This window comes from Castor canadensis, chromosome 5, assembly GCF_047511655.1.
Source record: "Castor canadensis chromosome 5, mCasCan1.hap1v2, whole genome shotgun sequence".
Classification (NCBI taxonomy): Eukaryota; Metazoa; Chordata; class Mammalia; order Rodentia; family Castoridae; genus Castor; species Castor canadensis.
Genome location: NC_133390.1, coordinates 56,602,508 through 56,619,363, shown reverse-complemented (window position 1 = coordinate 56,619,363; position 16,856 = coordinate 56,602,508). Strand labels below are relative to the sequence as shown.

At 39.5% G+C, this 16,856-nt stretch overlaps 1 long non-coding RNA gene across 1 annotated transcript in view; it reads left to right on the top strand.

Annotated features, from left to right (window-relative positions):
* LOC141423060 (uncharacterized) overlaps positions 1 to 4,232 on the top strand; it is an 83,456-nt gene extending 79,224 nt beyond the window's left edge. The window contains exon 6 of the long non-coding RNA XR_012447718.1: positions 3,600 to 4,232. This is a non-coding gene — a long non-coding RNA (uncharacterized lncRNA). The remainder of the gene's footprint in view (positions 1 to 3,599) is intronic.
* Positions 4,233 to 16,856: the final 12,624 nt, after the last annotated feature.

Sequence of the window (16,856 nt, the reverse complement as noted above, 5' to 3'; positions counted from 1 at the left end):
TGTGAATAGCACTGCAATAAACATGGGTGTGCAGGTTCCTTTGTAGTAACCTGAGTTACATTTCTTTAGGTATATCCCTAGGAGTGGTATTGCTGGATCATATGGCAGATCTGTGTTTAGTTTTTTAAGAAGCCTCCATATTGTTTGCCATAGTGGATGTACTAGCTTACATTCCCACCAGCATTGTGTGAGGGTTCCTTTTTCCCCATATCCTCACCAACATTTGTTATTGTTAGTCTTCTTGATGGTTGCAATTCTAACAAGAGTGAGGTGGAATCTTAGTGTGCTTTTGATTTGCATTTCCATGATGGCCAGGGATGGTGAGCATTTTTTCATGTGGTTTTTGGCCATTTTGATTTCCTCGTTTCAAAAAGTCCTATTTAGTTCAGTTGCCCACTTCTTTATTGGTCCATTGATTTTTGGGGAGCTTAGTTTTTTGAGCTCCCTGTATTTTCCTGTTATCAGTCCTTTGTCTGATGTACAGTTGGCAAAGATTTTCTCCCATTCTGTGGGTGGCCTCCTCAATTTAGAGACCATTTCTTTTGTTGTGCAGAAGCTTTTTAATTTCATGTAGTCACATTTGTCAATCCTTTCTCTTAGTTGCTGAGCTGCTTGAGTTCTACTGTGAAACTCCTTGCTTATACCTATTGCTTCCAATGTATTCCTGCTCTTTTCCTGTTCTAACTTCTAGGTTTCAAGCCTGATATTAAGGTCCTTAATCCACTTTGAGTTGATACTAGTACAGGGTGACAGGCATGGATCTAGTTTCAGTTTTTTGCAGGCCGATAATCACTTTTCTCAGCAACATTTGTTGAAGAGGCAGTCTTTTCTCCATCATATGTTTTTGGCAGCTTTGTCAAAAATTAGGTGGGTGTGGCTGCATGGATTCATATCTGGGTCCTCTATTCTGTTTCACTGGTCTTTTTAGCTGTTTTTGTGCCAGTACCATGCTGTTTTTATTGCTATGGCTCTGTAGTATAGTTAGAAATCAGGTATTGTGATACCTCCAGCATTGCTCTTTTTGCTGAGTATTGTCATGGCTATTTCCAAATGAACTTTAGGGTACATTTTTCAATCTCTGTGATGAATGTCATTGGGATTTTGATGGGAATTGCATTAAACATGTAGATTGCTTTTGGTAGTATAGCCATTTTTACTATGGTGATTCTTCCAATCCATGAGCATGGGAGATCTTTCCACCTTCTGTAGTCTTCTTTGATTTCTTTCTTCAATGGTTTGTAGTTCTCCTTGTAGAGGTCATTCACATCCTTTGTTAAGTTTATTCCTAGATATTTGCTTTTTGTTGAAGCTATTGTAAATGGAATTGTTCTCCTATATTCTTTCTTAATTTGTTCATTGTTGGTGTACAGAAAGACTACTGATTTTTGTAAGTTGATTTTGTATCCTGCTACTTTGCTAAATCTGTTTATGGTGTCTAGGAGGTTTTGGGTGGAGTTTTTGGGGTTTTTGAGATATAAGATCAAGTCATCTGTGAATAGTGATAGTTTGACTACTTCTTTACCTACTTGTATTCCTTTTATTTCTTCTTCTTGCCTTATTGCTCTGGATAAAAACTCCAGGACTACGTTGAATTGGAGTGGAAGATTTAACACTCTTGTCTTGCTCCTGAATTTAGGGGAAATGGTTTCAGTTTTTTCCTGTTATGTGTGATGTTGGCTGTAGGTTTGTCATATATAGCCTTGCTAATGTTGAGGCACATTCCTTCTAATCCTAGTTTTCTTAGAGCTTTTATCATGAAGTGGTGTTGGAGCTTATCAAAAGCTTTTTCTGCATCGATTGAGATGATCAAGTGGTTTTTGTCTTTGCTTCTATTAATGTGCTGTATTACATTTAATGATTTGTGTGTGTTGACCCACCCCTGCATCCCTGGGATGAAGCCGACTTGGTCATGGCGAATGACTTTTCTGATATGTTGTTGGAGTCAGTCTGCCATTATTTTATTTAGGATTTTTTGCATCAATGTTCATTAAGGAGATTGGCTTACAGTTCTCCTTTTTGGATGTGTCCTTGTCCAGTTTTGGGATAAGTGTAATGCTAGTTTCATAGAATGAGTTAGGTAGTGATCCTTCCATTTCTATTTCATGGAAGAGTTTAAGGAGTGTTGGTATTAGTTCTTCTTTAAAGATATGGTAGAATTCAGCAGAGAATCCATCAGGTCCTGGACTTTTCTTTTTTGGGAGACTCTTCACTTGTCCTTCAATTTCATTGTTTTATAGATCTGTTTAGGTGGTTAAAATCCTCTTGGTTCAATTTTGGATGGTCCATTTCTTCAAGGTTTTCCAATTTATTTGAATATAGGTTCTCAAAGTAGTGCCTGATGACTCCCTGAATTTCCTTGCTACTTGTTGTTATTTTCCCTTTTTCATTTCTGATTTTACTAATTTGGGTCTTTTCCCTATACATTTTAGTTAGATTTGCCAGGGGCTTGTCAATGTTATTTATTTTTTCAAAGAACCAGTTTTTTTGCTTCGTTGATTCTTTGTATTTTTTTTCATCACTTTAATTAATTTCTGCCTTTATTTTTTATTATTTCTCCACTTCTGCTTGTTTTGAGTTTTGCTTATTCTTGATTTTCTAGGAGATGTAGCATTAAGTTGTTTATTTGAGATCTTTCTGTCCTTTTAATACATGTACTCATGGCTATAAACTTTCCTCATAGGATTGCCTTTGCTGTGTCCCATAGGTTCTGGTAGGTTGTGTTTACACTTTCATTAAACTCCAGGAACTTTTTGATTTCCTCTATTATTTCTTCTATGACCCAATAATTGGTGAGCAATGTGTTGTTTAGCCTCCAATTATTTGCATAGTTTCTGCTGCTGCTTTTGTGATTGAGTTCTTGTTTTATTGCATTGTGATCAGATAGAAATTTTCTTACATTTGTTGAGGATTGGCTTTGTGCCATAAGATATGGTCTATTTTGGAGAAAGTTCCATGGGCTGCTGAAAAGAACATATATTGTGCTGTTGCCAGATAAAATATCCTATAGACATCAGTTAGTTCCATTTGATCTATGGTGTCATTAGGTATAAGACTTCTCTGTTGAGTTTTTGTCTGAATGACCTATTTATTGATGATAAAGGGGTATTAAAGTCTCCCACTACCACTGTGCTGAAGTCTATATGTGCTTTTAAGTCCTTTAGTGTATGTATGATGAAGTTGGGTGCATTAACATTGGGTGCATATAGGTTGACAACTGTTATAGCCTTTTGACGTATTGCCCCTTTTATTAGTATGTGACCTTTTTTGTCTCATTTGACCAATGTAAGTTTAAAGTCTACTTTGCCTTATATAAGGACCCAAGATGACTGTTAGTGTAGGGAATCAGAATTCCTGAGCTCTGTGACTCCACAAACCACCTTGAGATGTGGGAGCTACCCTTGGGTAATTCTGATTGCTTCTAGCCAAAATAATAACCACTAACACATTAGGTGCACATAAAATTCAAGGACTAACCTTAAAACAGCCTTTAATTGCACCTAACAGCTGGGAAAATCCCAGCACAGCAGAGCTAATGGTGTGTGTCTGTCCTGAGATAAAAGCCCTGGGCCTTTTCTCCCTTTTTTTTCTTTCAATAACAGAAGTTAGAGCATCAACCAGAATCAAACTCTGCAACATCCTGGACCCCTAATCCATGGAAAGCCTCCCTCTGCCCCACTGTGCTGAATCCAGTCCCAGGAAGTGTCTGCCTGCAGGCCGATTTCAAACCTGCCTGTGTAAACCTGCAGACCCAACAGGTGAGCAACACACACCACATGCAACTCCCTTACCCACTGCCTGGGAATATAATCCAGCACAGCCCCTGGACAGATTGAAAACAGCCCCACCCAACAACAAAACTGAAAAGCATAAGCAGCAAATTGTAATCTAACACCAACAACACGAGTGGGATAGAATGCTGAACCTGCCTTGGAGAATGAGGATGGGGCAAGGAGCAGAACTGTCAGTGAACCAAAGTGAGAAAAGCAACAAAGGCTGAGAGCAAGAGTGGGGCAACAAGCCAACCTCCCCAAGCAGGGTGGTGGTGAATCATTAACTTAGTCTCATAGGACTGAGTGTGGTACTCAAAACTGAACTGTCCTACCCTGCTGGGGGAGGAGCTGACCACACAGTGTTGCAGCTGTAGGGTAAGGCAAACAACCTCAGACCTGCCCACCTTGCACTAACTGGCAGTGAGTTACCTCAGGCCCCAACTGCAACTTGCCCAGTGGACAGAAAGAACCAAATACTGGTCACAAGCCAGTCACCTGGTAAGACCATTTCAGGTCTCCCACTTACAACAGATGGCCCATAAGACCAAGGAAAGCAAAAAAAAAAAAAAAAAACCCTCCAGCCACCTCCACCTTAAGATGTCCGACAAGAGGGGCAGCACCCTTCCCTGCAAAGTCCAGAATGCCAAGCTCCAATACCAGGATTGGATGCAAAAGGAATAAGTCCAGAACGTTTACTGAGCAGACTACACTTTCTGTTGCTGCTGTACCTGTTTTGTTTTTCTGTATTATTAACTTTACCACTACTATTTGCCTATTTCCTATATCCCTATTCTTACCCCCTTCACTTTCCTTCCTTTTCTTGTGCTGCAATCCATTGTTCTCCCTCCCAACTACTCTTTCTGCCCCTTCTCATACACACTCTCCCCCTGTCTATCCTTCACCAACCTGTGAACATACTACCCCTCCCTTGTGCACACTCACCACCTGCTGACTAGCCTACTGTACCGACCGTACATACCACTAGCTCCCTGCAATCCCTGACACAATACCCTCCACTACAACAGAAGAAATACACCCAAATACACACAAGGGCCACAAAACCCAGCAGCCTCCATACCTCTCCCCCTACCTTTCCACTGTCTATTTTAGTGCCACCTTTACCAATTACCCAAGTTTCTATCTCTAGCCAAACAACCATTACCCTCACCAACTCCCACTGTTTGTAGATATTTCCACCAAGGGGTTTTATATATAATATATATAATAGGTAAACAACTGGTCTGGCATTGAACCTGTGAATTTGTTATTGGTAATTTATAACTCCAGGCCAGGGACAGGAATAGCACATCAACCTAGCTAACAACTAAGTTAGCCACAACACAAAAGTTAAGTCAAGAGAAAGAAAAGAGCCAATTAAAACCACTGACTAGTCAATCAAGAACATGGTTGCACAGCACCAAGTGGGGAGAAAAAGAACAGAAGGAAACTATACTCCTCAACAAAACAATTCAATGGAGGATTTAGTGGGAAATGAAGAAAATGGGTACCCAGTTCCTGACCCCAACAAAACAATGATAACTATCTCTAATGAGCCAGTGATACCCACAAAAAATCCCTCAAAGAGAAAATCATGGAAGAGGTCATGGAAAAGATACTAGATATGGTTAATCAGAAAGTACAAGATGCACTCAAGAAATTTCAAGACACCAAAATAAAGAACTTGAGAAGACACAGTAACAACTAAATGAACTCAGAGAGGACTTTGACAAACACCAAAGTGAAACAAGGGACACTATAAAAAGATAAATAAAGAAGACAACACAAAATATTAAAGAGAAGTTGAACAAAGATATGGACAACATCAGGAAAAAAGAATCAAACAGAAATCCTGGAAATAAAAAGTCCCTTTAGTCAAACAAAAAACACAGTGGAAGTCACTCCAGAAGACTAGAACAAGTAGAAGACAGAATCTCAGAGCTCAAAGATAAAACCGAAATTAAAGAAAGGAAAAAAAAAAAACAGAAGAAATCTTAGTCAAACAACTCAAAAGCTGTGAAAAGAATTGCAAGAACTCAGCAACCCCATCAAAAGACCAAACCTAAGAATCATGGGCATTGAAGAAGAAAAAGAGGTGCAAGCCTAAGTGATATGTGGCATATTCAATAAAATAATAACAGAAAATTTCTCAAACTTTGAGAAAGATTTACACATCCAGGTATAGGAAGCCTCCAGGACATCAAACAGACTTGACCAAAATAGAACCTCTCCATAGTATATTATCATTAAAACAATTAGCACAGAGAACAGAGAAAGAATATTGAAGGTTGTAAGAGAGGAAAAAACAAATATCATATAAAGGTAAGCACATCAAAATAATGCAGTTTTCTCAACAGAAACCTTGAAATCAAGAAGGGCATGGAGTGAGGTATTCTGGGCACTGAATGAGAATAATTTCAGCCCTAGGATATTCTATCCAGCAAAACTGTCATTCAAAATTGACAGAGTAATAAACAGAATAACAGTTCCATGGTAAGCAGAAACTAAAACAATATATGACCACGAAGTCACCAGAAGATTCTACAAGGAATTCTGCACATAGAAGATGAAAGGAAACAAAACCACAAAAGAACAAGAAGTATTAAACTACAGGAAGAAGAAAAGATACGCAATTAGAGAGTAGCATTGACTCTGCTGCACACTCACACCCTTAAACAACAGAAGCAACTAAATGTCTGGAATCACCACATACCCATCAGTATTAACACTGAATGTCAATGGACTCAGCTCCCCCATCAAAAGACACTGCTTGATAAACTGGATTAAAAAGGGAGATCCAACAATCTTGTTTACAAGAAACCCACCTTACTGACAGAAATAAACACTGGCTTAGGGTAAAAGGTTGGAAGAAGATTTACCAAGCTAATGGCCCCTGAAAACCCTCTTTCTTTTGTCAAGATAGGAATATAAACTCCTTAGTCAAACTACTACTTTGTATTTCACTTCTTTTCTGTGAACTTCTATGCATGTAAAATACCAATAGAAATTGTGTGCCTTTTCTCCTATTAATCTCTTTTGTTGGCTTCATATTTACATCATCAGTTTCTAAACCTAAGAGAGTACATGAAAAGTTTTCTCTCTGACACTTAATTATGCCAATTTTGTATCCAAATAGAGCAAACAGCCTTTAATTTGCCCATCTTGGGGTACTTTTCCTAGGAGCTAAAAACTAGTCTTTGATGCCTGCCCTTTATCTGGAAGCCTTAATTAAGGGATCACGACTTTGGGTCCTACAGTGCTCTTGACTGGCCCTTAATGGGGTAGATAAGTAGAAAAGCCTTACTTCTAAGAGAAGACAGGTACAAACACAGCAGGGATCATGGATTCTTATTTTATTTCAATGCTGTATGAGATTAAAAGGTTGGTAGAGGTAGAAATTTTGTTACTTGCCTCTTCCACAGTACCTTTTTGAGAATCAGTTGAATTGAATTCCATTAATCCACAAAGATCCAATTTAAAGACAATGAAACTCTCTGAACTGCTTAATTCAGTGTGCACCTTGCCATTTACAGGAACTCTGTATTAGAGATCACAGTCCAGAAATGGAGCAATTTACCATATTGACATCAACAGTCAAAAGTACACCTTCTTCCACCCCTATGTGGGCCTACATTTTAGAAACATTGAAATGTGGCAGAAAGCCCAAAAATGAAAACCTTTGCCAACAGTCACTGAATTGTCTTTAATTTGAACTTTGTTGGTTCCTCTTCTACCACATTTATAGGCAAGATTGTGGATCTGAGCTACAGAGATGTGGTGATTTAAGGCAAGGCTAACTCAGCTTTTCCTCCTACTTGGTAGTAATAACAAGTAGCAACAACTGCTTGAAAAGTCCCAGCTCAGGGCCCACACAGGCGACCACTCAATTCCTTCTGATACATATCAAAAAGGAGACCCCCAAAATAAGTGAGGATGTACTAAATAAGTGAGGTCTATCTGCTCCTGATTTTATGCTAAAATGTAAGTCGTTCTACAAATCACATATTCAGGCAAGGAAATCCAGTTAATTAGCAATCTCAGAGAACAGTACCGATTCTGAATAAATCCCTTCTTAGCAACGCTTAGTTTTTTTTCCTCTTCACCTGTTGAGAGTGGAGGATGTTCAGACCAGCTAATGTAATGTTGCTACCTAGGTTAGAGTCCATCACAGAGGGGCAGTCCCACTGTAGAACTCATACAGCAAATGGTAACTGCACTTTAATTGGTCTCCATTGTTTGACTTCACAATTATTTTTTATTACAATATCTTTACAGCAAGTGGAGAATCTAAGTAATCCCACAAAGAAAGATATGTACTATTCACACATGTTTGAAAATTTAAATATACTCTCAGAACTATTCACAAACGATATTCCACCAAAGCTAGTTGTTCCCAGGCTGATACTTAACAGTTACAATATAAGTACAGGAAAGAAAACATCCACTTTATAGCTTCATTTCAATGACTTGGGCATTTTCTCATAGGTAACATTTACGTACATTCCCATTTAGCTCTAGTTTAAATCACACATCAACAGATATAAAAAGAAAATAAACAAGGAGGAAGGAATAGTACACCATTTTTTTTTCAGGGTAGCTAAGGAAACCATGTCCTTCTTAAAGTAAAGCTTGGAGAGAAACACATTCCTTTACTTATAAATTTATTCAAAACACATTTGTTGAATTCTCATATATTATTATTGGAAGTGAAAATAGGTGCAACCACTTTGGAAAACTGGGGATTTCTATGAAAGCTGAAAATATATGAAACCTAAATCTATCAATTTTTGTCTTAGAAATGCAAATATTTGTGCACCAAAACACACTGTTTAAAAAAAATTAGCTAGGAAACAATTTGGCTAAGATGGACTCCTTGCCTTGGGTGCCTACATAAGTGAGCTGATGCAAAATGAAACTTATGCTTAACTAATCAGAAGCCACAAAAGTAGCAGCTAAGTAGGGACCTTCTACTGCAGCATATATTTTGTCTTACTTAGCACATTATAAAAGTTTTTCTGTTAAACTCTTTAAACTTTTAATGTCTAATTTTTTTCTCTTAACAATGTGTATAAGAAAGTTTATAGCACTAAGTGCTAGTGGCTCATGTCTGAAATCCTAGCTACTTGGGAGGCTAAAATCAGGATGATTGGGTTCGAGGCCAGCCCAGACAAAAAAAAGTGAGACCTACCTCAAAAATAAGCATAAAAAAAGGTCTGGAAGTGCACCTCAAGTAGTACAGTACCTGCCTAGCAAGTGTGAAGCCATGAGTTCAAACTCTAGAACTGCAAAAAAAAAATGTTTATAATAGCACTATTCATAGTAGTCCCAAATTAGAAAACTAAATGCCCAACAATAATGGACTGAATAAATTATGGTACATTGGTTTAACAGAATACTGTCAAGCTAGTAAATTAACTATAGTGACATACCCAAAAATACTTGGAAAAATCTTATAAATGTAAGGCTTTAGGAAAGAAACAAACACAAAAGAATACAAATTACATTATTTCATTTATATAAAGTCTAAAAACAGGCAAAACTAATATATGGTGTTAGAGTCAGGAAAGGTGTTAGCTTTGGGGGAGTGGGTACAATTGGAGGAGAATACAAGGGGAGCTTCTGAGGTCCTGTAAACATTCTTTTCCTTGATCAGAGTACCATTACAAGAGTGTTTTCACTATCAGAAAATTAACTGAAGTATATAGGTATGACTCATTTGGTTTCCTGCATTCATAATGTCTAATGAAATTGCTTTAAAAAAAAACTCAATTTTTTGTTGTGCTGTGGTCTGAGTAACAGAAGATAATAATATACTAAGTAAGACAGTTTTGTCCTCTAGGAACCCATATCCTTGGTGAGGATGTGTGGGATGCAGGCATTCAAGGATACGATGACGAATTACATGGAGAGCTCTAAGCAGAGACCTTGAAGTGGGCAAGAACAGTAGGGAAAGGAACCAGGATAGCTCATTTGGGGAAGTGAGCCCATCTGATGCTGGAATGATAGTCAAGAGCGCAGAGTATCTATGCAAGGGAAAGTTGCCAGGGGCACATTAGAAACAGCATACAAAGGAACCTGTTAGGTCTCAAAAAAGAGATTGGGAGGTCTGACTGTACCTCTGAAGTTTCTGCCTGAGAAGTGAGATCACCTGAGTTGACATAACTTAAGTGTTTATTCCAGGAAATACTTTTGCTTAGAATGTAAGTCATTCACTGGTCACAAAATATGATCTCCTTCTGGTCTTGAGTGCTTTGTTTCTAAGTCAACTTATTTTGAAAAGTGCAACAAAGAGAGAGGCATAGACAAGGAAACTTTGTTTGCAATAGATAACTAGAAAAAAGTACTGGGAAGTTCCTATTTTCAAAGATTTAAAGAAATGCTAATCTCTCAAGAGGTTAGTTAATTTGAAAGGTTGACATTGTGAACCTATATGGGATGTTGCTCCATATTCAATTTTCTTCTCTTTTCCCTGCTGAAAAGATTGCCTTTCTTATCACTAACTCTCCACCATGTTGACATAGAAATATGCACTTAAGGACTTGAGCTTTGTAGGATTTTTTTTAAGCTGGCCTGTAATAAGCCCTTGTAAAGGAAAAAATATTTTTCATTATGGGCATTTCAGGAACTTATAGCAAATTGCTGTTGCTTTTCAGTTTGATTTATAATTGAATTAACCAACTTCCTATACGGCCTTAGCTTATTTTCAATGACCTCTCTCCTGTGGTTCACTTTCAAAAGACTGTTTGATGAGAAGCTCTTTCAGTGGGAACAGCAATATTACCACCCACAGTGCTCATTAAGGGAGTTTGCCCTGAAACCTAGAAATTAAGGTTTTAATATTCTTATCTCAAGAAAAAGGAAAAATACCTGAAAAATAAGGTGGTGCTTTCAAAATACTCAGATATTAGGCTACTCAAACATATAAAGTTTCTTTTTTGGGAATTGCAGAGAGTCATGCCCATCCGTTCCTTCTTTCAATGACTAAACTCAGTAAACTAGAATTTTTGACAAAATCCTTTAATTCTTCTTCACATGCACCTTCCCTCTCCCAAAAGGCCTCAAGGTAAATTAAGTTCCAGGGATTGAAAACTTGCGTGTCCCATAGTTCTTCAAAGTAATTATACAGGTTTAACTTCAATATGTCCCTAGGTCAAAGCTCCATATCAAAAGAGAGCAAACTATGCACCAAGAAGGAGACAGGATTTGTGAAATCCCTTCTCTGGAAGAAAAGTCATGAATTGGAGTCTCAGGGTAAGGCAGAGGAAGAGTGAGAAGTGGGAAAAGCAAATCTAAGTCAGTCAAAATTTAGCCCAATACTGCTTAACATGGGGTTGATATTTTTGAACAGACAGAGCACAAAACCAAAAGTAAGAGTTTTGATACTCAAGAAAACAAGCATTATTAGGATCACACACAGGAGAGGCTGGGGTGGACCGTGTCCACTTTGCTTCTGCAGATATGTTGGAAATTCTACATCATGGTGGCCTTCCCAGAAGACCCATGATTTGACTGGTGCTGGGAGGATTCTCACACTCACCATAACATGGCAGTCAGGAAAGAACAGCAATACCCTGCCTCAACCTTTCCTGGGACCAGTGAGATTTTAGGAGTCATAGGTCTCACCAGCTTACCAAATTTTGGATGAAATATTGGTTAGGGGCTACTTTCAGGAATATTGTAGACTGAATAACCTACAAATCCTCCATCTACCAAGCACCTAGAAATGCCAGATGAACATAAATGAATATCCATATAAATTTGCATCTAAGAATACTGGAAAGCAAAGAAAATTCCAAGTATTCAAAAAAAGAGAGAGTTCCAGGAAACTGGAACTCAAGTGAGTAAATGTATAAAGTGATACTGGGCAGCTGTGGCAATGGAATGGGGCTGCCTCTGCTACCTAGGTTCCCTATGTCCATATGAATCCAAGATCCTTGAAAGTGAAATGTGAAATGTCTGGTTTTCCCCACTGGTTTTACACTGATGTGTAAAGAAGTTGTCAAGATAAAACTGGAAAAATTTAAATTAATGACTTTTCTTAGACCCACCATTGACCTGAGTTTTCAGGGCAAACCATTCCCTTGAATCTGGAAAAGCAGGTACTTCTACAGCTGAGATCTGGTTAACTAGAACAGAAGGTGCTATGAGAAATACTTAAATGGTAATGCTGATGAACTGCTGAAGTTAAGGGTGGAATAACCTGAGGATAAGAAACTCTTAGGGGACACAGTCCTGGAGGCAGGGGCAGGGCAGACCTTCATGGCTGTTGCTATAGATCCTCATGTAGATCCAAGGGACATTTCCTTAAGACTGGCAAAGAAAGTGCAAGAGCAACCATTGTGAAATACATCCAGAGATCTCCTCTTCACAAGAAAGACTTTGCCAGAGCCTTACTGCAGCTGGGGAAAGGCATATCCCTTCAGCCTTAGCTTCCTTTGAACTTCCTGGCTCATTTAAATGGGGAGGAGAGATTGTTGGTAACACAAGTCAGATCTTTGAGGAAATAGATTGAGAACACTGCAGTCAGTAGTGCAGTAGAAGAGTAGGAGACTGGGGAGAAAATCTATACTACCAGAGAAATACTTCTGAAGGTAAAAGATATGAGACACAGGCTCAATAATTTAGTTGGAAGGTTGTAGAATGCTTTTCCTCCCAACACACACAGCTCCAGCACAACAGTGGATACCATGAAAGTGCTGCGAGACACAGACAGCCCCTGAGAAGTACTAACAGAAGTCCAAAGTCCAGCAGTTATGACAAAAACAAGGAAGCTATTTGAATTTGAGCCTCTGGCCCCTGTAGCTACAGGAAGCATAAACACAACCTGCCTCAGTCACTTCCAGCAACTCTAACAACCTATCATTGAGTAATTAATGACAATAGAAATTTAGAACTCAAGTCCTAGAGGCTAGGAAGTCCAAGATCAAGGGTCAGCAGATTCATTGTCTGGTAAGGGCTGGCTGTCTGCTTCAAAGGTGGTGCCAACATGAAAGAATGGACAGTTGAAGTCCCTTGGGCCTCTTTTATAAGGGAACTAATTCCATTAATGACAGCTCAGTTCTTATGACCTAATCACCTCCTAACAGGCTCATCTCTTAATTCAATTGCATTCATTGGAGAGTAGGTTTCAACATGGATGGGCAGAGGGAGTGGGTAAACTTTCAGGCCATAGCACAGCTCAACTCTTTATTTAGCCAGATAAATCCTCATACAGGCCTATTATTTCAACTCATGCTACTTGATACATTACCAGCTTTCAACAGAAGAGTAAGAGGTATACCAGAAAGCACACAAAAGAAAACTAACTCAATCCAAAGAGTCAAAGCAATTATCAGAACCATAACAAGACTCGAATATGACAATGATGTTGCAATTATAGGACAAGGAATTTAAAAGAACTGTGATTAATATGCTAATGGATCTAATAGAAAGAGTAGACAACATGCAAAAATAGACAGCAATATAAGCAGACAGAAATTCTAAGAAAGGATTAGAAGGAAATACTAGAAATCAAAATGCCATAACAGAAATTAGGAATAATTGATTTGCTCAGCAGTAAACTTGACAAAGCTAATGCAAAATTCAGAGTTTGAAAACAGGTAAATAGAAAATTCCTAAGTTGAAATGCAAAGAGAAATCAGAATTTTAAAAACCAAGGGAACCTTCAAAAATAATTGTGGAAAAATCATAAAAGGCATAAATATGTTCAATTAGAGTGCCAGAAGAAAAAGCAAAGAAAATGAAGCAGAAGAAATATTTGAAGTAATAATGGCTAAGTTTTTTTGATGACAGACACCAAATCACAAATTCTAGATGCTTGGATTTTTTTTAAATTCCCCATTTGTAATTCTAACATAGTTGTCATATCTGAGTCTTGTTTTGGTTCTGATGATTTCTTTGTTTCTGCAGATGGAGTTGTTTTGTTTGCCTTCTAGTATACCTCATGATCTTCTGTTGCAAGCTGTAAGTGTAATAGAATAACATGAGATTGAGGTAACAGGCCTGTAGAAGTAAACAGTAAAGCAATGAAGAAAAACTTACCCTGGCATATCATATTCAAACTACACAGAAACAAAAATAAAGAAAAAAAAATCTTAAAAGAAGTCTCACCTTATAGAAGAATGAGGATAAAAATTATGAAAGACTTCTGATTCAGACACCAAATAAGTAGAAAGAATGGAATAAAAGATTTAGTGTTGAGAGGAAAATGCAATTCTGTGTCTAGTAAAACTATCTTTCAGAAGTGAAAGAGAAGATTTCTCAGATAAATAAAAACTGAGGAAATTCATTTTCTGCTGTAAAAGAAATGCTAAAAAATTCTTCAGAGAAGGAAAATCATATAGGTCAGAAATCTGGATCTTTAGAAAAAGAGGAAGAGCGTTAGAGAAATAATCAATGAAAATAAAGTTGTTAGGACCCGGAATCCTATTCCCCCGAGAGACAGAGAGCCAGGCGTGAATGCAATCAACAAAGCAGAGTTTATTGGGCTGGCTAGCCAGGGTCGAGCTCCCACACGGACACGCAGGACCGGTTAGGAAAACACGACCCTGAGCCTCTTTAGGGGAAATCTTATATAGACCGCGGTGACATGCATATTTTCGTTATCAACATTGGGCAAGCAGGCAGAGCACATCTTGCGCGTACCTCACATCTTGCACGTACTTCACATCTTGCATGTACCCCCCGCATTCTATATGCCCTAACTGAGCCCTGCCGCATTGCTTATCTTATCTACATGGGATGTTTGGTACTGGTTTCTCCAACAAGGGGGTTGGGGCCCGCTGAGACCTCCTATTCCTTTCATTCCCCCCTTTTCTTACGGCCTAAATTGAGGAATCATTCTCAAGGGGATGAAGAGCCTGATATTGTTGGCGGAGGACCAGAAGTTGGATAGTATTAATTCGACTTTTGACAAAAGTCATAAGTCGGTTTAGAATCCAGGGTCCTATGGTAACAAGTAATAGGATGATTATTATTGGCCCTGCCAATGCAGATAAAAGGGTAGCCAACCATGGGGACTGGTTAAACCAAGACTCGAACCAGCTTTCCCCGGCCTCTCTTTCTCGTTTTCTTTGTTCCAGGCTCTTTCGAAGTTTAGACATGGAGTCACGAACAACTCTGGTATGGTCAGCGTAAAAACAACATTCTTCCCCTAGAGCAACACATAGTCCCCCCTTTTGGAGGAACAACAAGTCCAGACCTCGTGGGTTTTGAAGTACTACCTCAGACAGGGAAGTGAGGGATTTTTCTAGGTGGCTAATGGAGGTTTCTATTCTCTCTATATCTTCGTCTATGGCTGCACGCAGCGAAGACATCCCTTTCTGCTGGGTGGCCAAAGAAGCTATGCCGGTTCCTGCTCCCGCTAACCCTAGGCTGAGTAGGGTAGCAATAGTTACTGTGGAAATAGGTTCTCTCTTTTTCCTTTTTTCAACCATTTTTGTATTCCAGTATGAATATAGACTCTCTTCTGAATGATAGAGGATGCGGGGCAGCACAGTCACTATAACACAGAATTCTTTAGAGCTGTTAAACACCTTAGTTGATAGGCACGGGGTGAGTCCAGACCGCGAGCATAGCCACCACCCATTGTCCTTTGGAATTACCCATTTAATAGCATTTTCCCAGGTAGAACTGGCGTTAATAACAGTACATAAGTCCCGTCTGTTCTTTGGCACTTTTCCTAAGCAGGTTCCTTGGCCGCTTACCTGCTGTATGGTCAGACCTCTCTTACGGTCTCCCCAGGAACATTGAGTAGGATTTTCCTCAGATGAGGTATCGTGAGTGGTGTTTAGCCCTATTGCCTCATAGAATGGGGGCCTCACATCATAACATAACCAACAGGAGTTAGTCATGTTAGGGTTGGTGTGGTTTAACGTCAGGAAGGCAGCACCCACTAGCTCCCAGAGGGGGTCTTTAGATGCGGTCATGAGACTGGGCCTCACCAGGGGAGGGCTGGTTTCTGATGGTCTTGGAGTTGTAACATTAGCCCGGGCTATGGTTGAGGGAAGGTGATGAGCTGTGGGAGGTCGGGGAGGTGGCTTTACATAGGGTGGCCTAAGTACCTTATTAGGGCCTATTGTTAGAGTAGAGACTGGTTGTTGCACACGCCACAAAGTAAAAAGGGCTCCTGGATGATTTGTTTTGTAGAGTCTGACTCCCCAGGATTTACCCAATTCCCAATTCGTTGCCTTTTTTCCTAAATCAGTGAAATTTATCATAATGGGATTACAATTGGGGGGAGTTGGGCATCCCTTATTTATAGGTCTAGATTGGTGGTATGTAATGCCAGATTGAGAGACTCTACTTAATTGAATAAGGTCCCCCTGTTCGGGGGGTGGCCACCATATATCCCCTGAGCTCTCACAACCCCATGACTTACAATAATAGTCTGCGATTCCTCCACATTTTTTTCTGTGGTTGGGTTGGGGAGCGGGGCAGACATAGAAGTAACTTTGGCGCAAATCCCATTGTCCCCTGCCAGTGAATAAGGCCCTTAAGTCAAAGTATAATTCTGGGAACCAGGTGCTGGGAGGGGTCACCTTGGAGGTCTGGTTAAGAATGTCTCCTGTGGACACATCTACAATCATCCAGGTCAGGTTAAAAGGTTGATGTGGATTTGTATGCCCCCAGCAAGTGGTGGACAGGGTTAGAAAAAGGAATAAAGTTACCGAGGTCCAGTATGAAGTTTGAGTTTGAAAAAATTTTCCTTGTGGTGGGACACCCTTCTTGTTGGCAGGAAGCCTTTCTTCATAGCTACCGGATCTGCCGGTCTGATGTGGGTGTAGTGGACCCAGGTGATAATCCCATTCTAGGAGGGCTGCGGAGCATCTGGAGTGTTCTCGTTTTTCGGAGCATCCCGTATCAGCCGGAGCTTGAGTGGGTTTGTTGGATGCTTCCGTGCGGACCAATTTTCCTGTTTTTTCTCCGGAGGGTGAGCCCGTCTTACATGGGAATGGTGTACCCATGCTGCAATCCCGTCGACCTTGAGGGCGGTAGGGGTAGTAAACAGTACAACATAAGGTCCTTTCCATCTAGGCTCTAGGGTTTTGGACTGATGCCTTTTAACCCATACCATGTCACCCGGGACTA